General features: G+C 39.6%; 1 long non-coding RNA gene across 1 annotated transcript; it reads right to left on the bottom strand.

Moving 5' to 3' along the window:
• Nucleotides 1-22588: 22588 nt before the first annotated feature.
• On the bottom strand, nucleotides 22589-24118 carry LOC137240545 (uncharacterized). The gene is made up of 2 exons (XR_010949757.1): nucleotides 22858-24118; nucleotides 22589-22803 (listed from the first exon to the last, which is right to left on the bottom strand). It is a non-coding gene; the product is annotated as an uncharacterized lncRNA (long non-coding RNA).
• Between the last annotated feature and the right edge of the window lie 2073 nt (nucleotides 24119-26191).

Genomic DNA, 26191 nt, shown 5'->3' with positions numbered 1-26191 from the left:
TTATAGATAGCATTGTTGATATAAACAGGGAAATTGAAGTTGTTCAGAGTCAGAACGACTTCCAACTTACAGCTAGATCATGTTTAAAATTCGAAGAAATTACGGTTGAGGATGTTATACGTATAGCAAAAAGGTTCAAAAATATAACTGGGGGGGGGGGGGGGGGGGGGGAAAATTTACTTTCAGAAGGCGTAATTAAAGATTCGGTATCGTATCGTGAAAGTTTATAGATCCATCATAGAACCACACTTCTTATATTGCCCTACAATATTCTTTATTGCCAATGAAACACAAAAAGACAGGTTACAAATTATGCAAAACAAAGCTATGAGATTTATATTGAAAGTGAGGTACGACACTTCCATAAAGAGTATGCTTGATGCACTAAACTGGTTGAGTGTGAAACAGTTGATATTTTACCATAGTATGAAATTTGTATGTGGCGGCCACCGTGGTGTGATGGTAGCGTGCTCCGCCTATCACACCGTATGCCCTGGGTTCAACTCCCGGGCAAAGCAACATCAAAATTTTAGAAATAAGATTTTTCAATTAGAAGAAAATTTTTCTAAGCGGGGTCGCCCCTCGGCAGTGTCTGGCAAGCGCTCCGATTGTATTTCTGCCATGAAAAGCTCTCAGGGAAAACTCATCTGCCTTGCAGATGCCGTTCGGAGTCGGCATAAAACATGTAGGTCCCGTCCGGCCAATTTGTAGGGAAAAATCAAGAGGAGCACGACGCAAATTGGAAGAGAAGCTCGGCCTTAGATCTCTTCGGAGGTTATCGCGCCTTACATTTATTTATTTTTTATTTATGAAATTTGTATTTTATATCAAGCATGGTAAATTACCAGCCTACCTAAGTGAAAAACTTGTTTATGTGAATGAAACCCATTCTTAAATAATCAGGGAAAATAATAATTTTAGATTACCTCTTCTCAAAACAGAAATGGCCAAGCAAAATATATTTTACAAAGGCCTGAAATGTTTTAATGAATGTTAAAAATTGTGAAAACTTAAACACCTTCAAAAAAAGTGTATTAGAATATTGCAAAACCATTCCAATAAGATAAAATATTTTGTATCTGTATTTCATGTTACTGATCCTTGAGCGTACATGGCAATCCAAATAGACACAGAGGAACCTTATGCATCAGGGCAAATACATATATCGCTCGCAATCAAATTGGGAAAGAATTCCTGAAAATATCGTCCCAGACAAACAGTTCATGTGAATCACGTATACTCCTACAACAATGATATATTATAATTAATTAAAAAGCTGGTACAGGGAGGATTGGAAACACGTCCTTTCCAACCGTCCGATAAGAGTGGCTCATTCTGCTGAGCTGCTAGCTTTTGGGTTGACCGGAATCAAATGCATTCCGACAGCATACATAATAAAACTGTAATCATACGTCTTGGAGTAGGGCAGGATTGTGAACACGTCCTTCCAACCTCCCAATGAGATGACTCCAAGACTCGCCCGTTGGGACCACCAGTTCCCGTGCTGATCGGAATCTCATGCATTCCGACACCCCAAACGCTAGAAATACTATTATAATTAAAATGTATTTATAATTTGTAATAATCTAAGTTTTAGGCTTAAACCGCCGTAATAATAAATAATAATAATAATAATAATCAGTATTCCTGCCATGATTCCAAGGGTTTTCATTTCGCCCTGCTTAACTTTTTCATTTTCTTCTAAAGCTATATTTTGCGTCAAAAAGCCAATCCAATTACCATGTTTCATCCCTTTTTCGTATTTGGTATAGAATTATGGAATTTTTTTCATTTTTCAAAATTGTCGATATCGAAAAAGTGGGCGTGGTCATGGTCGGATTTCGCCCATTTTTAATACCGAGATAAAGTGAGTTCAGATAAGTATGTGAACTAAGTTTAGTAAAGATATATCGATTTTTGCTCAAGTTATCGTGTTAATGGCCGAGCGGAAGGACAGACGGTCGACTGTGTATACAAATTGGGCGTGGCTTCAACCGATTTCGCCCATTTTCACAGAAAACAGTTATCGTCATAGAAGCTATGCCCTTACCAAATTTCACACGGATTGGTAATTTTTTGTTCGACTGATGGAATTAAAAGTATTCTAGACAAATTAAATGAAAAAGGGCGGAGCCACGCCCATTGAAATTTTCTTTTATTTTTGTATTTTGTTGCATCATATCATTACTGGAGTTGAATGTTGACATAATTTACTTTTACTTTACTACAATTTTTAGTTAAAATTTGTCTTTTAATTTTTTTTTAAACTGGGCGTGTTCGTCATCCGATTTTGCTAATTTTTATTTAGAACACATATAATGATAGGAGCAACGTTCCTTCCAAATTTCATAATGAAATCTTCAACGACTGCCAAATTACAGCTTGCAAAACTTTAAAATTACCTTATTTTAAAAGTGGGCGGTGCCACGCCCATTGTCCAAAATTTTACTAATTTTCTATTCTGAGTCTGAGTCTTTGGTAATGAATTATCGCACTTTTTCGGTTTTTCGAAATATTCGATATCGAAAAAGTGGGCGTGGTTATAGTCCGATTTTGTTCATTTTAAAGAGCGATCTGAGATGAGTGCCCACGAACTCACATACTAAATTTCATTAACCTCAAAATTTAGTCAAGTTATCGTGTCCACGAACAGACGGACGGACGGACATGGCTAAATGAATTTCTTTTTTCGTCCAGATAATTTTGATATATAGAAGTCTACATTTATCTCGATTAGCTTATGCCATTACGGGGTACCGTTATGCGAACAAAATTAATATAATCTGTGAGCTCTGCTAAGCTGAGTACAAAAAGTATTAGAATGGGTCCCATTACGTATTCGGAAAGCCAATATCTATCTTTTGGAGGACAACGTCGAAAAACGAAGAAAATGCTTTTTACTTTCCGGGCTTGGCGTGCACGGTTTTAGGGAGGAAGGCAGGGGCAGTCGTGGTAAAGAAAAAACTTTACTATAGGACCTGGCGGTAGTAGCCGTCGGGCAGCAGAAAAAAACGTATAGTAACGAATTTTGAGTAATTCCGCTTATTTGCAACCTTGTACTAACGTTCGAATCACTAAACTGTTGAATAAGTAACTCCACTATTCAATAATGCAAAATTACCTTTATTAACGTACTTCACAATAACACTTCTACTGCTCAACAGATAGCGTGCTTAAATCAAACTCATTCTGATTCTCAGCTTTACCTCCTTTTATACTCTGTGATTTCCTCGTTCGCATACTTCTAGGCGTTTCTATTTCTAGAATTTACTTCTCGTTTACCAACTATACATTTATCAGCTATAACTACAGATGCGCGATTTTTATAGCTTCTCTCATAGCCCATGCGCGTGTATATGTGAGTGATACTTCCACAGATGATTGCCTACTTTTGGGAGTATTTCAGATATAGATATATGCATGTGTTTGTGCGTTTCTCCCTGCTGCGTGTACGTACATATGAGTAGACATAATGATTGATTCGTTTATGTAGATACAAGTGACGGCCTGCTTTATTGTTGTTGTGGCTTCATTTACTTAGCATCAGACTAGTGATGTGAGTATTACTTAGTGTCACTAATATTCGTCACAGTATTCATATCCTGGCATGCTGTTACATGACATGTGGAGGTCGCACCAGAAGAGTTCAAAAAGGTGGATGAGTACGGCCACAAAAGAACCGGCTAAGAACATTCCTTCGGTAAGTCCACGAGGGTTCCAAATAATCGTTCCTGGGTCAAGCGGGATAATACCAGCAGAAGGTTCATATCCGCCAAAGGACTGCCCACGTCCGTAATACTTCTCTAAATCTACGGATAGTGTTTTTGCGGTTACTCCAACAATGCACCACAATGAGTGCGGTATAAACTTTGTGCCTGATTAACTTTTTGGCCAAAGAGCCAACAGGGTAGCGTTGGTAGCATTTGTTGAGGCAATATCAAGCATTGTGCTTGATATCACATTGAGCTCCAAGCGTCATATACCGCGAAATAACTGGAGGTTTCCTATCGCATATCTTTTATAATCATACATCGTATATATAAGCTTCAGTATCTCGCTTAATTGACCTTCAATGCCTTTAAAAATACTAGAACAATGGACTGAATATATTCAACCCTTTCCCACGCGTATCCTCCGAAGGCTATGGAGGTTATATTTAACCGTCCGATAGATTGTGGCGTCTGGCCAGACGAGAAGGCTTTATTTTCGTGAATAACTTTACTGCTGCCCCCCCGATCATGTGATTTTTTTTAAGTTTAGAGGCGGTCTTTATAATAATTCCAAAATCGATATTTTTTTCTTTTTATTTTATCTGTTTTTTTTTGTACCAAAGTTAATTATGTCACATTTTAGCGTTGTCATCTGGCTAGACGAACAAAATTTATTAATAAAAATTCAAACTTATTTCTGGGTAGTCACAGTATGCGACGAGTTTTCTTCAAAATTCAAAAATTTTGTGGATAAAGTTCAAAGTGTAAAATTTCTTCTGGCCAGACGACAACGCTAAGATGTGTTGAATTTATTCACCGCTAATCGGAGAGTTAAGCTGGCAAAAGTCGTAGCAAGGATTGCTAGAACGATAGATATACCCCTCTATTGCGAGTGTCGATCGGAACAGAATTGAATATTTTTCGATGTCTTCAATTTTATTTTTTCACTATGCAAACAAATCAACAAATCTTTGGACCATTATGAACAGGGAGCTTATTCGATACAGATTTTGCAGCCTGTATAACTTTTCGATGTATATTACATAATTATCTCCATTATAAAGACAATCGATTATCGCTCAGCGGTCGACTATATACTTCAATCGACACCCGCAATAGGGGCGATAGAGATCTGTTATGGATCTAAAATAATAAAACAATTTGGAGCGATACATCCCCAGCGGGTTAGGGGGCTTAGGGGTTGTGTAGCGCAACCCTCTCAAGGGATTGCCAGCGCAAGATATAGCTTCTCCAACGCCATTGTCAACCTCACCTACCCGTGGCGAATCCTTTCTTTAACAGCCGAGGCTCATGGACCTAGCGGGTGGAAGGGCGTTATGGCCTAGAAGATTTCATGTGGGCATACCAAATCGTTCCCGGAGATGGTCGGGCTAGTACCTGAATGGTGCTTGTTACCGGAACGTACCGGATCTGCATACGGCAAAGGACCTTCAACATCGATAACACTCCCCAGGGCCTTCGGGGATTGTCCTTATCCTTTCAACAACAACAACATGCATTCCTGATGACATTGCGACCGCACTCGGGGGCTTACAAAAGTTGTCTAGCTACTTTGATCGGGGACGGCCGCGAAGATGTCCAAACGGCAAGTTAAGAGAGCAGGAAGAATCTCATGGAAATACTTCTTTGATGACCTCGAACGTTCTATCAAAATAGCAAGATTAATAAAAGTCCTCTCTGGAAGTAGTAAGCACTTATCGGAGCTTTCTTTTTCATCAGGAGATAATGAGAAGCAGGTTCAAATAGAACGGTCAAAGAATGACCCAAATTAATCTGGGATACACAGCCTAGGATGATGTACCAATTTAAGTTTAAGGAACGCCATATCTCACATGAACCCTTAATATCACACACAAGCACTTTAATCAAGCTATATTGTGCCAAACCAACGCCCGAGTTTTTGCCACCTCATGTCAGACCTCCTCCTTCAGCGGAAAAGAAAAGATGGGAAAGGAATGGTTAGTACATAAAAGAAAAGGAACGGGAAGAAGAAAGGAAAGAGACCGAAGGAAAACCCGAACAGAAACCTAAACCAGTGGCTTTACTCTGTATCGCGGTATGGAAGGATATGCGATTTGAAAGATGCCAAGTTACACACATAATTTTCAAAGGCGAAAACAATTTATTTTTCAGAGTTCTTAATTTATTTTTTAAATTTTTTATTTATAATTAAATCATAACTGTAGCCAGATCTAACATCTTAGACCCGTCGTTTTGGTGCTAATTTTAATTTCTGCGGCCAAAGTGGCAGGATTAAACTCAGGCCAACAATAACTGGAGTTTAAACTCGCGTTGAAAAATCTGGTCTTAGAGGTATGAAACCGAAAGTGGCACACGCATTTGGCCCGCCACCAAAAGGATGTTTAGTAGCTACCCGGGCCATACATGGACTCAAGCGTTCGGAACTATTGAGCTCTACATAGGGGCCAAAAATTCTTACTTATAGGCGCTTAACCGTTCAAACGGCTATGGCCATCCTACACCATAGTTTTCCCCCTGGCCAGCCCTCTTCCTCTGCGTCCACAGGCGGGTTTCGATAGAAATACTTTCTTAGGCAAAGGATCAACTTTTATGGCCTAGCCAGCATTGCTGCAGTGTTTTCATTCGCTGCACTATGTTGATGTCAAATCTTTCGAAGAACTTTTCTCTTCAACACAGCCAGAGCCGCCTAATCAGTTGATTTCATGGTCCATGTTTCTACACCATATATCAGGACTGATACGATAACTAACTTGTAGACCATAATTTTCGTTTGTCGAGAGGACTTTACTTTTCAATTGCCTACCTAGTCCAAAGTAATATTTATTGGTGTGATCGCTGCAGCTCGGACGATGACTCGAAATTTAACATCAAACTAATTTAACGTTGAAATGTTTGAGAGAAAGAGAGTTTATTTCTAGAACAGGGATTAGAATATAAATGTGATGACAATCGAACAAATAATGGAATTGTACAAATTAAACTTACCGCGGTTGCGTCTCGTCCGGCTTACTTTCAGCGAATGATATTGACAAGAGACAATCGCGGTTTACATTCCAATGCATACATACAAACAGATGATTCACAATAAATACAAGTAACAAATGATCGACAGGGTTGCGTGCGGCCGTGCTGCCACACCCCCGCCCCCGTGAATCAACAAGATTCACTAGATTCTACGTCCAACAAAGCCAATTTGGATGCAGCTCGCCGCCACGTTCCTTTCGAAGTACGCACGTCCGCTTGCCTGACGACGCCATCCACTCCTGGGTAGACTTGTTCTATAATGCCTCGACACCATTGATTACGTGGTATGGAACTGTCGCAAATAAACACAATATCGCCAATCTTCAAGGATCTTGTAGCCCCACACCATTTCGCACGACGGGTTAGTGTTGGCAAATACTCTGCAATCCACCTCTTCCAGAAGTGATCTCGTAGTTGGCGAGCAATCCTCCACTGCTTTCGCAGAGCACATAGCCTTTCGGGCTGTACATGAGTCGCTGGTGTGTGCGCAGTGTTGGCCGTGCCGAGCAAGAAATGGTTTGGCGTGAGTGGTTCCTCCTGGTCAGGTGATATTGGCAGATGAGTGAGAGGACGAGAGTTGACGACGTTTTCCGCTTCGATCAAGAAGCAAATCAGTGTGTGTTCCTTCGGACATCTCTCTTTCAGTGTTTGACGCAGCACTCGTTTTACGCACTGCACCATCCGTTCCCACGCACCACCCTCGGATGGATTGATCGGACAGTTGAACCACCACTCCACTCCTTTACTTGACATTTCTGCCTGCAAGCGCTCGCAGTCGAATACTTCACTAAACCGTTTAGCTTCTTGATTGGCGCCCACAAAATTTTTCCATTGTCTGACCTTATTCTCACGGGAACTCCGCGACGATTGATGAAGTTGCGGATAGTTATGATACACGCATCTGTACTTAAGTCATGAGCGAGTTCCAAGTGTATCGCCCTAATGGTGAGGCAGGTGAACAGTGCCACCCAGCGTTTCTCTTGACGTCGGCCGATCGTGACAATGATAGGGCCAAAATAATCGAGGCCGGTGTAGGAGAACGGTCTTACGTACGGCGTTAAACGATCAACGGGCAATGGGCCCATAGTGGGTACAACTGGCGCCGCTCTGGACAATCGACAGACTTGACAGCTACTAATAACGGTTCGAAGTAACTTACGCAATCGGGGTATCCAATATTTTTGACGGATTTCGCAGATTGTTGCTTCTGCGTTTTGATGTTTCATGGCAACGTGATGGTGTTTCACTAGAAGCTTTGTTAGCGGATGATTTGAGGGTAATATAATAGGACGTCGAGTGGGAACTGGTAGCCATTCTGCGGCGTCGATGCGACCTTTCACGCGAAGGATACGATGCTCATCTATGTAAGGCGAGAGTTTGTAGATCACACTTGACCGAGAGATGGGAGTGCCTTTTTCGAGCAAACGGAGTTCTGCGGCGAACGCTTCAGCTTGAACCTGGCGATAAATAACTGTCTTTGCCGCTTCCAATTCCCATGACGTTAATCCATAGACCTCATCAGGTTGCTTACCGTTGCGGCATCGCCCCACGAAACGAGTCACCCATCCAATTGTTCGGATCAGTCTGCAAAAAGATGTAAAACGGTTGTAATCGACAAAAATATTACTCACAACGGCCAAGGCATGTTTCGGTCGGAGTTCTTCATCGCCGGAAGCGTCAGTTTCTTGGATTTCGGGGCCTGTTGGCCAATACTCTTTTCTCATTCGCAAAAACTGTGGGCCACTTAACCAACACGATTCGGACTCAGTGCAAGTGCGTCTAGCTCGGGTGGCTTCGTCGGCAACGTTATGACCTGTTGGTATCCATCTCCAACTACATAATGTTGTAGCGGCTATGATTTCCGCCACTCTGTGGGCGACAAATGGTTTATATCGTCTATGTTCGCTGCGTATCCACTTGAGTACGGTTGTTGAATCGGACCATAGGACACAATCGGATATGACAACCTCATGCTCCTCACGGATTGTTTGCATCAATCTTGTGCCGAGAACTGCGGCTTGCAGCTCGAGCCGCGGCACAGTGAGTGGCTTCAGTGGAGCGCAGCGTGATTTTGAGCAGACGAAGGATACGCTTATTTCACCAGCCGAGTTTTCGATCCTCCAGTATGCCACTGCTGCGAACGCCTGTTCGCTAGAATCAACAAAAATGTGCAGCTGAATATCGTTTGGCTTTTCGCACCGAAAGTAGTATCTTGGAATTTGCAAACATGTGGTTGATGGAAGTCGTTGTTGCCATGAACGCCAAGCATCATTGAGATCGTCGGCTAATTGTTCATCCCATTTAATCTTCCTTCGCCAAATTTCACGCATTAATAATTTCGCTGTAATCGTAAGGTTGTTGAGAAATCCGAGGGGGTCGAATATCGACATTACAATGCTGAGCAGTTCTCGTTTGGTGGGTTTCCGTTCGCCAGTGTTGATGGCGTCGTCTATTTTGTGGAATCGAAGTCTAAAGGTGAAACAGTCGGTAGACGGCTGCCAGACCATACCAAGAATTTTCTCAACGGCTATCCCTTCCTTGCTAAGAATGGGTATGGCAAATTCCGTCCCGTTGAGTGCCTCCAAAACTTCTTGCGAATTCGATGTAAAGCGGCGTAACTCGAACCCTGCAATCTTATGGATGTCACGCACTTTCTTCGCTACGTCAATTGCTTCCTTAGCATCGTTAAAACTATCAACGAAATCATCCACATAATGTCGTTCAAGGATCGACTTCACGGCTCGAGGAGACTTGTCTTGGTGTTCTAGGGCGTTCAGGGATTTCACATACTGGGCGGCACATGGAGAGCAAGCCGCTCCGAACGTCATTACTACCATCTCGAATACCTCTGGTTGTTTTGATGTGTTGCCGTCGCGCCATAGGAAACGTTGTGAACATCGGTCCTCCTTACGTATGCGTACCTGATGGAACATTTCCTTTATATCGCCACATACTGCTACTGCTCCTTCCCGAAAGTGGAATAGCACGGACGGCAGAGTCTGGTATTCTTGTGGACCCTTAAGCAACTGGGAGTTGAGAGAAACACCATGGGACTCAGCTGCAGCATCAAACACTAGGCGAAGTTTTCCAGGCTTGTTAAGATTGGTCACCCCAAAGTGTGGCAAGTACCAAGTTTTTTGGGAGCTTTGTGCTGCTTCATCTGGCGTGAGTCTACGCGCGTAGCCCTTGGTGACGTAAGAGTCCATGATGTCCTTGTACGCATTGGCGAAATCTGGATCTTTTTGCATGCGCCTTTCAATACCGACCAAACGTTTGTACGCAGCTGAGTAGCTTTCAGGGAGATGGACGTCGTCTGTTTTCCAAAGCAGGCCGGTTTCGTAGTGCCCGTCTACATGGCGCGTGGTTGAGGCAAGCAATGAACGTGCTCGCACGTCTGCCTTGCCCTCAATGGGTGGTGATGACCTTACTCCAAACCCTTCGGTGCTGAAATAGTCAGCAATCATGACGTCAAGCCTTTGCTCAGACGTATGCCCTACGAAGAGACTTGTGTTCGATTCTGGTGAAGGGGCTGTTGAGGGTCCAAATACTGTCCACCCCAGCTCAGTGTGGGCGGCATACGGCCCGTTGGCATTGATTCTTATGGTCTCACTCGGAAGTCCTAAGTGGCAGTGATCTAGCCCTATGAGTAGTTTTGGTGTAGCCCCGTTATATGGTACTAGTGGTAGAAATCGTTTATGACTAATGCTTTGACAAATATCAGTATCGCTCAGAGTCTGACATGGCAAATTCAGATCACGTACACTGTAGACATGGCGAAGCGTGTGCTTTTTATTTATACCACACCCGCTAACCAACATGCTGACCACTGAAGCAGGCTGGTGTGCCTTGTGCCCACCAAACCACTGCACATTTAAGCTTCGCGCTTCACCCTTGAGACCCAACTCCTCGACTAGTGAACTGTCGATCATGGTAACGGAAGAACCTTCATCAAATAAAGCGTAAGTGTCAACTGTATTCCCATCATTGTACAACGTCACGGGCAAAATACGGAAAAGAAGTTTACTAGACTTGACGTTAGTGACGCAACTCAGTACTGATGCTGAGTTTGGGGTACGACGATCTTGTATGTCTGATGCGGACTTCTCCGCAGGACGGTGCACAGGGATAGCATCGTGAAGCAGCTTATGATGCGTTTTCTTGCAGCCATTGGATAAGCAAGTTTTGCGTCGGCGACACTGTCGCGAGGAGTGGCCTCTAGCTAGGCATGCGAAGCATAATCGTTGGCTTTTTACAAACTTCCACCTGTCTGCTACACTCGCGTTCAAAAAACGTTCACATTCCTGAAGTTTGTGATAATTTTGACACATGACACATTTGGACTTATGAGTTGGTTGCTCTTCTACGGCGTGTAGTACCACCCGACGTTTTGGCTCACGTGGCTCGTGCTCTTGGACTTTGCAAATTAAACTCGCTATTTCACTAAGCCATTCGCTTAAGTGAACGACAGTAGGATACGGTTGTATCGCGGATGAGTAGCGCGCCCATTCAAGGCGCTTTGACATTGGTAACTTGTTGATTAGCTCGGAAATCAAGGTTGGATTTGCTAAATGTTGATGACCGCCGGCGGTCTGTAAAAAGGCAGACAAATTTTTTACTTTAGTAGCAAGTGATATTATCTTGACAACTCCGTTTTCCGATATAGGGCTAATTTCCTTTACCGCAGCTAGCTGGCTTTGAATGAGCTGCTCTGGTCGACCGAACCTAAAACGTAGTTGCGCGATAACGGCGTCGACGTTGTCGGGGTGAATAAGCAGCGATTTCACAGTCTCTCTAGCTTCACCCTTTAAACTTTTTTGAAGGCGTTGGTTATTTTCCAACTTCGAATACCCGTATGCAGACGTAGATTCTATAAACGCATTGATGAAGAGTGGCCAATCCTCAGCTAGTCCACTGAACTCTGGAAGATCTTGGAGTTTCCTTGGAAACGTTAAGGTAGACGGCATGCTGATGAGACGGCTGACGGGTGGCGGTGGCAATGTGTTGTTTACGTTGCCGTATGAAGACGATATAGCAGGAGTTGAATCTAGAGACGCGCTGTATCCTGATGCTGACTGAAAGGCGGGGACCGCATTGTAGCCAGGGGCATTTGAGCTACCAATATCTGTAGCGGCGAACGAACGTGTGGCGTGAGGCATTGTCCCGCAAATTGCTTCAACGGAATTAGCGCTAAAGACTCCGGTGGTTGTAGTTGGAGCTGCGTTATGATATGTCGTTGCAATATTTTTTGCGGCGGCAGCGAATGGCACGGTGGAAAACGATGCTACGGCGCGGTTGGCAAAAGTAGTTGCGTCGACGTTGACGCTGGCAGAATAGCCGGCGCTGGCAAATGGGGCAGCGCAGTTGGCTGGCTTGGCGCTGGCAGCGGGTGCGCCTGACATGGCTTTATATGGAACGCCGGCATAGTTGGCGCTGGCAATAGAAGCGCCTGCCAGTGCACAATATGAATCACCATCATTATTAGCGAAAGCGGGTTTAGTCGCACTGGCAACAGAAGCGCGTGACATGGCACTGTATGAATCACTGGCAAGATTGGCGAATGTGGCACTGGCGGTTGTAGTACCTGGTATGGCATTGTAAACATCACTGGCAATTGTGGTTGAAACAATAGCACCCAGCACGGAGGAAGTTGGCATTGCGATACAGAAGGCATTAGATGAAGCAGTGGGATCAGGCGCGGCAGAATGGCCCGATTGCATTGCGTTGTGGGTAGCGCGGACGAAGGAAGCAGCGTTTGGCGCAGCGGCGTCGGCTGAGGGCGCAACAGAGCTTTGTACGGTGGCGTAGGACATGGGAAAGTTAACGGGATGCATTACTTGGTTGGAAGATTCGTAGATATTTGCATTTGTAACGGGAGTTGACATCGTATGATGTTGGACCGCTAATTTTAGTTGGCAGTTCTGCGCCTCATTCTCCCTAACTTTGTTATGCACCCTTTTCAACTCACTCTCCAATGCTGCGATTTGTTTCTGAAGCACAGATATGACGTTATTATGTGCCTCTACGTTGTTGACGTTGTTAGCGCCACCCTCTTCTTGCAGCCGCTGGCTGTTTCCTTCACCGCTTACCACTTCTGCTTGTAAATTACTTTGCTGTACTTGTTGAGCGATGTTGTTGCCTTCGACGCTACTCATTGCTACGTTTATTGAATTTTCTGGTGTATTTGCTTCACTTTCTGTTGGCTGATCCTCTTGGAAACGTGGACTTTTCCTCCGTAAAAAAATGCACAACAACAAAAACATTAAAGCAAGCTACATAAACACATAAATCATCATTTACTAAATACATACAAGGCAACGAAGAGATAACTCAGACACAGATGTAATCGTCAGCCGAAGTAGTACTCACATATACACACGCATATGGCTATGCGAGACTATAAACTACAAATATACATGTACATATATGAATGGTAACCAAGCATAACAGAGAGTATAAAAGCAGCGAAAGCTGAATAGTCAGTAATCTGTTTGATTTAAGCACGCTATTGGTTGTGAAGTCAAGTGTTATTGTGAAGTACTTTAAAAGTATTCTAATAAAGACCATTTTTGCATTATTGAATATTGGAGTTATTTATTTAACAGTTTTGCGATTCGAACGTTAGCAGAAGATTTGGAATAAGCGGAATTTCACTAAATTTGGTACAATATTTTGCAAAGAAGCTAATGCATGGGCGTTACAAACTCCTCGTCGCTGTGTTTAAAAAGCTACACAGGTAATCTGGTTATTGGTAATCTGAGTTCGTCATAATCAGGTGTCGGAACATTAATTGTATCATCATCGGTTGCGGGGCTCGGTTCATTATCCCTGGACGGTACATCGCTGTCTCCATAACCGACGCACTTGGACATCGGTTACAAGGTCGCCCTAAACTTCTAGTACTTAGTAATCCAACAATATTTTTCAAATGCTTGGCTTCTGCTTTTGAATCATTTGTAACGATTTGAAAATTTTTTACAAATCATTCCTACATTGAATTTGTTACAACGTTTATTGCCTTTTATTGCGAAATTTAGTTGTAAAATTATATAAAAGATTTTGCTTTTTTTGCTACTACTAAATTCACGAACTAAGCAAAAGAAATAAAAAAATTTTAAAAGGAGCAAAATGGATTTTAACAGAAGCTCTGTAAGACTGGTTGATACTGGACAACTAATAAAGCGTTATAGCACGAGACAATCGGAACTACAACGACGTCAACGGAAATACAGAAAAGATTTGGAAAAACCAATTTGTATTGACCGAAATGAAATGCTACAAATGGAATCCTATAAAGATATGGCAGGCAAATTGAGAAATGAAAAAGATACATTAAAAACAAACATTTGGAATGCGAGCGGAACATTTCACACAACGAGAAATAGTCGAGCACTTGCGAGCATTAAATGTTTACTCGATTGTTATGGTGCGCTAACTGACGAGGTGCAACGTTTAAAAAAGGATCTAACAAATTTAAAAACTGCATTAAACGTTATAGAGAAAGAAGTATATAATTTGAAAATTAATGAAAAAACCAGAAATAAACAAAACTTAGAAAAAGCACAAAAACGTTTGCACAATTTAGAAGATCATTTTGAAGATATGATCAAAAGGGAATCCGATTTGTTTTATGAAAGTGAAAAGTTGCGACGCATTATATGTGAACTACTGCAAGAACGTAAAATGTATAGTTTACTATATACCCAATATATACAAAAATTAAATGAAGGTAAAAAATATCTAACAGATTTACTCGATTATGCATTGAATCAAATTGAAATGGTTATAAATATGTATGAGAAAATGGAATTAAGTGCACGAAATTACATAACGGAATTAGATAGACGTAAACTCGAAATGAACGAATTGCAAAGAAAACAATTAGCGCGTGAAATTAAAAAAAAATTTACAGGTCCATTATCCCAACCAAGACAATTAGCACCCGTACCACAAAAACATATAAGACGTACACTACAAATACATAATAAATATTTATGGAAAATTAATTTATATAGCAAGATTTTAAGAAAGATACGCAAGTATACCGATTCATATGATGTACGTAGCGTAATTGTTAATTTTCAAGAACAAGAAAGTCTTTATTATTCATATTTTAACTATGCCAACGAAATTAGTTATCGTATAACCTTACTAAATAATTCTATGGGGCGTCTATTTAAAGAGATACATTTTCTAAAATTAAATAATCGTGATAAGCAAAGAAATCAAATTGAATATTTAAACAATTTAAATATTGTATTAGAAGAAAAACGCAAAAACAATAAAAAATTACGTAAAATGTCCGAATCACAAGATGAACGTATTGGCAAGCTATTTGAAGCATTAACATTAATACGTGATCAAACACGCACTGATGGCAGATTGTTGCACGAACCATTCTTTGTTGATCAACAAGAAATCAATTTATTGAATATGCGTGAACAGATGAAAGTAATTGAAAAGCGTATATATTCCATTGTAGCTGCAACATATTGGCTTGAGCGTCGTAATGACGAATATCAAAGACCATATACTAGCGTATATCTTGTCAAAGGATTAGATAAGAAAATCGAATATAGAACTGCACTCGATTTAATTGTACCCACAACACAATGTTCAGAATGTGCCGAGGTTGAAGTTAAAAATTTAGAAAACGATAAAGATGGACAAATTGCGAGTATAACCCCGTTACATATAATGAAAAATTATATAGCAGAGAAGGTAATACAGCCAGATATGCAATATCGTTTACACGATATTCAACATTGTCGTTTACCGCGATCCCGTTATTTGGCACATCGGCAAAGTTAATCGTAATTAGGCTTGTCAAATGTAATTGCGCCTAAAAGGGAGAACAACTTAATGTGGAAGGATATTCCATATTAAAAATTCTCGTGCCCTTTTTGTTTAATGAGAAAGAGAAAATTTGTTGATAAAGGATGGATGCCCGTCCCAGAGATGGGCAGAACGCGCCTATAAAAATATTTAGAAAAAAATTTTATAAACTAAAAACTAGCAAAAAAGATATTTTAGTTAAGCAAACTGAAATAAGAGTTTATTTAAATGTACTTACTGTTCGTATACGCTACTATAGTAGCGAGATATAAAATTAAATTCCAGCATTTGATACGCATAAATTTTGTCTTTTACTGCATAACCTGAAGTTTTGCTTCCTGATTTTCTTGCTGCAACATTGCTTTTTTTCAATTCCGTAAAACTACTACATTGATGACTTTCCGAAATATTAGGTAGCGCACAGGAAAATAATGTAAGTGGTCTGTATTTTACTATTTCCATTTTAGGCTTTAATTCCACAGGCATTTCCTGCACCAGATTGGCTGCGGAGCTGAATGGCTATATCTGCCGAGAATCCCCATTTCTATCACTAGGTAACATGACACCAGGCCTTTGGCGTCAATGAGATAATCCTTGTTGTATTTGCATGTTAAATCTATCCGTATCTGGTTCACGTTTCATTGGAACACGAGGAATGATTTGAAATAATATCTTGAAGATGGAAGCTTGTAATACCAAGACTCGGCGTTGATGGTATACGGCTCCAATCTTCATAATGAATCTAAGTAGACCAATCGTTAGAGGTAAGCTCCTTCAGCAGCAATAGGTGAAAACAACAAGCAGGTAGGAACCGTGTATAGCAAAACAAATGAGTATAGTATATAGTATGAGAACGAAAATCGACACTGATTATGGCACATCGCCGAAACCGGTTTGTGTTGTTGTAGCAGTGCTTCGCCCCACCCAATAGGCGCGACCGAACACAAATCAGCAATGTCTTCTAGCGGGAGTCCAAGGAAACTTGCGCAGTTTCCACAGGGGTGGACCATAATGAGAGGGGTGTTAGAGGCGTTGGTTCCACATTTCAATTAAAGAGATGGTTGGTGTCATGTGTGACGCATTGCAAGAAGGACATACATTAAATGTAGGGTTTTATTTTGGATAGGTAAGAGTTTGGAAGTTAAGCTAGAGTGACGCGCGTCTACCCATGGATAGTGCGTTCTTCTTCTGCGAGTTCTGGATATTTTTCTTTAAGAACTGCGGTCGCCGTCCAATTCCTGGCATAGAGGTCCGACGCCTTTACGCGGATATCACTGAGGACCTGTTTGTGTTTTTTTCTTCATACGGCTGTGTTCTCAGGTGCCGTATTTCCTCATAATGCTTGTAGAGATTACTTCTTAAGCCCCTGGTAGGTGTATCTGGTCCACACTGTCTGTCGGGTTTCTGGGTATTGAACAGAAACTGTTCAGCATTTCATCTCTCTCTCTAATGGGGAGTACTCTCGCCTCATTGTGTAAGTGGTGTTCTGTGGACATAACGATAGAGCCCGTAGCGGTTCTGAGAGCGGTGTTATGGCAGGCCTGTATTTTCTTCCAGTGAGTAACCTTGGTGGCCATATCGGGGAGCATGCAATTCCGTCTTCGGTTCCAGTTCTTCGTTTCCTGTCTCCACCATTTTGTATTATTTCCTTTCATGTCCTCTCTCTTGTTTGGCTTTAATTTCCTTTCCCTCCATAAACGTGTCGATAACCTTTTGCATCGTTATCATCATCCACGTCATAATTACTTGCTTTTTCTTTCTCTTCTTTACACTTTTCCTTCCCTTTTCTCTTTCTCATTTACTCACTCTTTGATTTTGGTTTATTAACTTCGTTCGTTCAATCACGTTGTACAGACATTACATGCCTCCTTACATTTAGGACGACTAACTTTAAGAAAATACTAAACTTCGACTATCAATACACGCCCCTATATTTTTAAGAATACCATCCCTCGGAAGGATTAAATTATGTTACTTCCGCCAGAACACACTTTTTTAATGTTCTGTAGGGTTCGTTTGGCCGACTGCTTCATTGGGACGTATTCGATTAATACAAAAAAATATTAACATAGAGGAGGAAGGAGCAATATATGTGTACAAAGCTGTAGTTCCCTTCAAAAAACGCGAGTACTCCATAAATAATGTAAGGAATACTCCTTTGGGAGTATAGGAGTGTACCACAAAACTAATCTGTATTCATACCAAAAATGTGCTCCAATTAACATTGCGATGTCCTAGGAGAGGAGTAGGTGATCTCACTCTCGCTTTGTTTGTAAGTATTCCATAGAGTACATACGTGAGAGTACTTTCCAAAGTACTTTCACTATAGTATCAATGGTGCACCCACAGAGGATCATATGCCAAAGTACTAAAGAGGAATTGTGTCGGAAAGAATTATCAGAGTGAATTTAATTTAAAATGAAAGTAACTGAAGAGGGGCAACATAACTTTTATATATTTTACTACGAATATTCTTATGTTTTTTAGCATTTGCGTGAATAAAGAAACTAATATTTCTCTATACTATAGTATGTATACATAAAACCAGTGCGCGGTTGCATTTTATCAGAGTTGCCATAGTAAAATTTTATTATCAGTTATTTGTGTGCAATATTTTACTTTTGGGAACTCTGTTCGATCGTCATCGTGTCGTGATCACGGTCGTTAAAAAACGAGCAATGATCGGCTGATGGTGTTCCGCAAACGCATTGCAAAGGAGTATTGTTAGAGTACTCCAACATGAAGAAAATGGAACACGTAATCCAACAATTTTTGCAGGGTTGGGCATGTACGCATGGCTTCGAGTTATCGGCTTGTTATAGCCGAATTATCGGCTTCTTACTGGTTTCTTATCGGCTTGTCATTGCCGAATTACAGATGTATCATCGCTGTTATAGTGAGGTTTTATTGGTGTTTGTTTTTTAGCAAACCTTTGACTCGTCGATAATACACTTATAACAAATTGATAGCACTCCGTTAAACTATGCATAACTTTTTTATAACGAATCGGTAATTATTCGATAACAAATCCATAACAAGCCTAAAACAAATTGGCAGCACTCCGATAACAAATCTATAACTTATCGATAAACAATCCGTTACTTCACGATAATAAATCGATAATTTTCCGATAACATATTGATAACCTTTTAATTTTGCTTTTTATAGGTTTTAGGTTCGTCTGACCTAAAATACCAATGGTGCAAATAAAAGGTTTATTGCACATTTGTCAATATTAATTAAATAGTAGAGTCCGAACGATGCCGGCTTTTTTTCAGAGACCGATGACGATTAACCGGCTTAAACGTGGGAGTTTGCCGATAGCGATTAATTTGCTCATAGCCGATTACAAAAGAAAATTACAAAAAAATAGATGTTTCGAAGCAATTTTGTGACTTCACCTCTCCAGAAAATTGTTGACATGTTTGCATAGCTTTTTCCTAAACTTTTGAAGTCCAGTCAATTTTAGTCTAACAAAGTAGACGGATTAAGTTAGATTTATTGTTTCTAACTAAAAAGTTTGTGGATTTATTTTAATATTTTCTGCAAGCTGTAGAGAATATTTTCAAAATCAAGATTGAAAAAAAAAATATTAACACAATAATTAATCGAATTAACATCAAAAAATGTAAGAGCGTATTTGATGAGAAACAGTCGGCCAAAAAAGGCGAACGCCCGATACCAATTTACAGTCAAGACCGGCTGATGCCTATTAATCGGAACTATGAAGTAGTTGGCAGATTTATACTAGGCAGAGAAAGTAGGTAAGGCGCGTTAACATTTATCTCTTCTTTTTTTGCTTCGCTTGACGTTACACAAACTGTGCGGCAAGTCCTTACCTAAACCTTGCATTAACTTCATCTGTCATAGGCAAAGGATCCATTTTACATACATAAATCCGCCTTTAGAGTGTATATGTGACGCTTCGCGAGAAAAGGTCTGCTTGATGAGCTGTAATAAATCGTTAAAAAATATTGATTTTTTCGAGGTAGGGCTCTTTTATCGCGGAGCGTCATATATGTTGCTTGTCGTCCTATTTCAGAATAATAACGGCCACCGTGGTGTGATGGTAGCGTTCTCCACCTACCACACCGTATGCCCTGGGTTCACACCCCGGGCAAAGCAACAACAAAATTTTAGAAATAAGGTTTTTCAATTAGAAGACAATTTTTCTAAGCGGGGTCGCTCCTCGGCAGTGTTTGACAAGCGCTCCGGGTGTATTTCTGCCATGAAAAGCTCTCAGTGAAAACTCATCTGCCTTGCAGATGCCGTTCGGAGTCGGTATAAAACATGTAGGTCCCGTCCGGCCGATTTGTAGGGAAAATCAATAGGAGCACGACGCAAATTGGAAGAGAAGCTCGGCCTTAGATCTCGTCGGAGGTTATCGCGCCTTAGATTTATTTATTTAACTAACCATAAAAGTTTAACTAAGAAAATAAAAAAAATTATCTGAAAAATTAATGCCTTGGCTTTTATTTCAATTATTATGGTATTTACAATGGTTGCCCCTAATCATTGTACTGTAATTTCCGTATATATTTTTTTATGTTTTTGGGATTGCTCCTGGAGAATATATTGTTGCCACACAAAAAAATGTAGTAGATGTATGAGTTAAAGTTAAAAAGACGTATCTTCGAAACCAAGTCGAAAGCACTGCACTGATACTTTTTTTGATTATGCTCTAGCACAGCTAACGATTTTAAAGGAAATAACGATGACAATATGTCGGCTATAGTATAAATAAATAAATGCAAGGCGCGATAACCTCAAAAGAGATTTTAGGCCGTCATGCTGCTTTTAATTTTCCCTACAAATTGGCCGCAAGGGACCTACATGTTTTATGCTGACTCCGAACGGCATCTGAAAAACAGATGAATTTTCACCGAGAAGCTTTTAATGGCAGAAATACACTCGGAGCGTTTGCCAAATCACTTCCGAGCGGCGGTCCCGATTAGAAAATTTTGGTTTCTAATTCAAAAAACTTGTTTTATAAATTCTAGGTATGAATTTGCCTGGGAGTTGAACCCAGGACCATCGGTATGAAAGGCGAGGCACGCTACCACCACATCACCGCGGCCGCCTGTTTTAGAAGCAATCGTTTCTGTTGATTTTAAACGTTTACGTACTAAATTTCAACATATTCGAAATCCAATCATGAATCAATAAACAGATCCCGCATTAAAAAATTAGAGAGCAAAAAAATCATAGTTGGCTGGGAAATAATTTTTATCGGCGTGACGTCACGCTTTTGACAACATGTTTCTTTGCTGACGCAGTGTTCAGAGTTTATTCCAATAGGAGTATTTTGCTCAGCTCTTATTTTCCTAGCTCATATAGCTTATCATTTTACCTCCTTCGATACTCTCCTTCCTCATCACGGATATGACTATAAAATTTCCGGAGAACTTTTCTCTCGAATACTCCATGAGCCATCTCATCTTCTCTCCAGACCTTCCATGATTCCGAGCTTTACATCAGGACAGGTATGATGAGTGACTTGTAGAGCGAGAATTTTGTTCGTCGATAGAGAACGATTCAAGGTTCGATTCGAGCTCAAGGCCAGAACAATAATTTTTTTCCAATGATAATTATTGTTATTTTTTAATTTTTCTAAATTTGAAAAATTGTATTTTGTTTTTGGAATAAAAGAAATTAAAAAATAACAATAATTATCATTAGAAAAAAAAAAAATTATTGTTCTGGCCTTGAGCTCGAATCGAACCTTGAATCATTTAGAGTTATTATCCGTTTGATTATTAGGCCGGCATTTTTGCTTTTAATTCTGCTTCCCAAATAGACGAAATCCTTCACAGTCTCGAATTTATATCCATCAACAGTGACGTGGCTACAAATGCCACGATGATAGCAAGTACTTCGTCTTGTCCACATTTAGTGCAAGACCCACTTTTTTGCTTCTTTATCTTATACCAACTTATCGCCTCCATGTTTGAACAGCCCGGCGGGTATCGCGTCATTACTTGGCACCTTGTGATTTTTTAGCCGTGATATTGCCATTCTTACTTCGCCATATTTGGAAGCCGGAGCGTGTTTTTCATCATCGGCAATCGGGGAATCGGTTTGGTCTTCCCCACACTCTGTACGTCAGCTACCAGGTCGCTATTATCGTTCCTAAAGGATTCTGCCCCGGTCTTGAATCCTCCTGTCATTAAAAGAGCATGAAATATGTATGATAAACCGAAAATAATAATATTATGTTTTCGAGATACATTTCCGGGGAGAAAAGTGGGCTCTACTTTTCTTCCAGAATGTGGTGTGCTTATGGGTGCACTAATTAGTCATCCTACACGTTTTAGTCCGACTCCATATGTATCTGATAAGGCATATCACTTTTTTGCTGAGAAACATTTCATGGCAAAAGCACAATCGAAGGGCCACCAAATCAATTTGATGTTAGTTGTTTGCCAGCTTTCAAAAAGGAAGAAAAAATATACTCCGAAGATTTAAATTTTTCTCCGGCGTAGTCGTTTGTTTACTCAGGTAATAGTTTTAAATACTCCGAACACTGGTAAAGAAATATGAGAGAAATTTAATTAATCGAAAAACTTCAAAAGCGCTACGTCATCAAACTTTTTTTCAAATTCGATTATAAATACAACAATTCCGGAATGCGGGATCTTGTCTCATTTGTTTATGGTCTTGTATGGCAGGCAAGAATAAATACATACGAACGCTGCTCGGCTGCTACAACAGCAACAAACACAGATTTTTTTATTTCGTTGATTCATTATCTGGTCGTCTGAGATACATCTTTATCCCCCCTATTGCGAGTGTCGATCGGATTAGAATCGGCTTTGTCGATTCCATCTTTTCTATTTATATTTGTTACTCAGCCCTATTCTGCATTTCAACTTGGATTGGAATTTTTTCGATTTGGCAATTTTGGTATTCTGTGTTCCAATCTCTTTCGATCCAACTTCGAATCGTTCGATTTTGTGTATTCTGCATTTCGATCGTAGTTCCGTTTTTCTAAGTTGCAAATTTGTTGGCGGAAAAATATGTTCATTTTATTTTTTTATTAATCCATAACAGAATTTTAACAAAAATGTAAGTAAAACTTGATAAGAAACATAAAAGGCTTGATGATGATTGTTTTTTATATGTTTCCAGGTTAAAAACAACAAGTCGATGTCGAAGTCCTTGGATGTATTTGCCCCGCAAAAATATCTAACATATACTTGAAAGCATCCTTATTAAGTCGAAAGTTTTTTTGAACCTAAATAAGAAAATAAGTCATTAAACTTTACCACTTTTAAGTTCAATTTCTTACAATTCGTCACTCATCTCAAATGGATTACACAAATCTCGCAATATTTGCCTTTCCATACGCGCCTGGCCATTTTCGTATGCGTTGCTTTCCAACACCACAAATAATGCTGCGGCTATTGATTCCAGTATAATATACAGCTATAATTTGGGTATGTTCGTTGGGTTCAGTTATATGCCAAAGCAAGCTGCCGGAGTAGAGGGAGGTGATGCGACAACGTAAACAATCCTTGCGGAAAGAATAAATAAATCATAAAGTATTTTAGGCCAGTGCAATGCAATTAGCATCCATAAAGTTCAGAAAATGTCAACTATATTCGTGCAGGAATCCGCTTTAACAAAACTTGGTGGCCACGACAGGGAATTGGCCAAAATAACAACAAAAACACGCATACAATTATGAAAGCATTTCACTCAAAAAAATATAACACTTGCGCAATATATTCTCTTGCTTTTTTGTATAAAATGGCGTGGATAATAAAATATAAACGTTTTTCAGTGTTTTTTACTTTTTTTTTGGACTTTAGAATTAATGGTTAAAGCTTAAGCCGGAGTCATAGGTGCCGTATGTCGTATCGCTGTATCCCTAACGTAATCAGCTGTTTATCGTTACGACGGTAAACCAAAACCCAATTGGTTGGCTACGATACGGTTACGACCTTAGCGGCACCAATAATCGATTGCATTGATTCTCATAAGATTGGTCGAATCAGCTGTTATAAGGTTACCGATACGGTTACCGATAAAGCACCAATGTCTCCAGCTTTAAGCTTATAAAACACCAAGTTATCCCTCAAATTGTGTGCTTCCGTCAATTGTCTGCAATGCTTGTCCAATTGCAGTTCTTCTTTATGTTGATGACAGCTCCTTTTCTGTAAAATTTGTTCGTATATGTACGTATATATGTATACATATGTATGCGTGGATAGATTCGTCAGTTTGTCAAAAAAAAAAAAAAAATAAGTGTGGTGGACGGTTTATCACCATGAGAAAACCGTATAAAATTTTAAATTACAATTAATTTATATATGTTATTTTAAATTAAAATTTAGCTTCAATTTTTTGCAAAAATTCTGCTAGTTGAGTTATTTTGTTACATCTTTGGTCATGTAATATTTCATAAAAATTTGTGTTACTTTGAAAGATTTCAAAATCTCTCCTAATATTACTTAAAAGACTACAATGAAAAGTTTGATGGTCATTAATAGCTTGAATCTTAAATAAATATGCTTTGTCATAAGTGAAGCCTGTGTGGATTCTGTTAATTAACTTTATTTGTTTGGGAGAAAGAGGGCATTTATGAAATCAAGTTCTTTTTTTAATCTTTGTAAATATTTGACCATATAAATTAGGTTTCAAGTTGGAAAATTCTAAAAAATTTGTATACCATTTTTCTTTTATTTGGTTTTTAATTGCATTCAGTGCTTCATCAACCGACAATTTTACATTAACGATGATATCACCATCAATAGAATTTTTGGTTATTTGATCAGCAATTTCATTTCCCTTGATACCCATATAACTGGGAGTCCATACTATTATGACTTCTCTAAAGTCTGCTTCCTGTATAATTTTGTGAATATCTAAAATGCAGTAGTTGTTTGTTTTCTGTTTATTTAACAATTTGCACGCTATTAGACTGTCTGTAAAAATAACTACTTTAGAAAATTTCAGCTCCTTCGCAAGTTCGATCGCCTTTTTGATCGCATTAATTTCACCAAAACTAGATGAAGACTTGAAGGGTAGCTTGAACGCATGCTCACTTTGGTTGCTTAGATTATATACGCCACAACCTGTGGTGCTTGAGCCTATAGATGCATCAGTGTAGAGTATTTTAAAGCCACCAGACTGGTAGTTGTGTAAATATTGAGCGTATATAGCTTGTGCCACTTGAGTTGGCACATTGCGTTTGCTTTCATTAAGAGTATTGATAACAATTTTAAGGCAAGTTACCGGAATAGTTTCTTCAACTACCCGAATTTGATCAAAGATAGTAAGGAATTCATTAAACACATAATTGTAACTGGATTTTGCATTGTGGTAGGAACATAAAAGATCTTTGAAAGATACATCATTTGATATGACATGGATTAGCTCTTTTGCTGCCAGCAATTTTGCCCTCTCAGCTGGTGGAAGCTCATTTGCCATAGCATATAAAATTGGAATTGGTGTATTAGGTGCAGCACCTAAACTCCCATACATCTTATTTATAGTTTGTGCACATCCCGCTGTGGATGAACGGCAGTATTCTATTTTACTTCTAACCATAGTTTTATAATAATTTAATGCTACCTGAGGACGCAACCCTGATTTTATTGATGTCAAGCATTTAAAAAGATTGGAGTTTCTATAAGAGTTTTTTATTGTTTCCTTGTAGAGTTGATTAACTGCTAAGGACGAACTAATATTTCTGCCCAAGAACTTCAGCTTTGTTACCTGAGATATTACATTATTCTGTGTGTAAACATTTATGGCTTTTTTATTACTTTTACAGAGATACATAAGTTTAGTTTTATTTGGGTTGAAAGAAAGATTGATACTTTGGCACAAATCTGAAAATTGATGAATTTTTTGTTGTATGTATGTATGTCCAAATGACATGACCACAAAATCATCAGCAAATTGGTATAGTTCGGTGTTGGGATCTTCAATGTTGTGTAATATTGCTGTATAAATGTTGAACAAAAGAGGGGAGATGCAGCTGCCTTGTGACAGACCATCTTTCACCTCTACCATCTCTTTTCCAAGTTGAAGTCTCCTGAGAGCTAAAAAGTTAGTTATCCAATTAATGTATAACTCATGAACCCCTATGTCAGCCATTACATCTTTTAGTTTTTTAAGATTGACACAATTGTATACATTGCTGATATCTGTTGTACAAATTACTACTTTGTAGCCTTGACTTTTGATTACAGCAGCTTTGTGCAAGAGATAGTTGATACAGACAGTAGCAGTAGCCGAACGACCCTTTCTGTAAGCAAAAGACCGATGTGGTAGGATTTCATTTTCTTCTATGAATTTGGCTAGACGTTCTTTAATGCACGAATTAATGCATTTGAGCATCACCGGTATTAACGAAATAGGTCTGAAGTTTGTATAGTAATTAAGGTCACAATCCTTTTTAGGTATGGGGGCAATTTTAATAGTGCGCCACTCATCAGGTACCTGATTTGACAAAAAATAGTTGTTGAGCATGGTACGAATGTTATTTAAGGAAGTATCTGGTATATTCTTAAGCATATGATAAGTTATTTTATATGCCCCACCTGCTGAGTTACTGTTTTTACTATGGATAACATTGTATAGTTCATCAAAACTTATTAGGAGCTCATTATACG

Source organism: Eurosta solidaginis, chromosome 2, assembly GCF_040869045.1.
Source record: "Eurosta solidaginis isolate ZX-2024a chromosome 2, ASM4086904v1, whole genome shotgun sequence".
NCBI lineage: Eukaryota > Metazoa > Arthropoda > Insecta > Diptera > Tephritidae > Eurosta > Eurosta solidaginis.
Note: the sequence above shows the minus strand (reverse complement) of the source record. Positions and strands in the feature narration are given on the sequence as shown.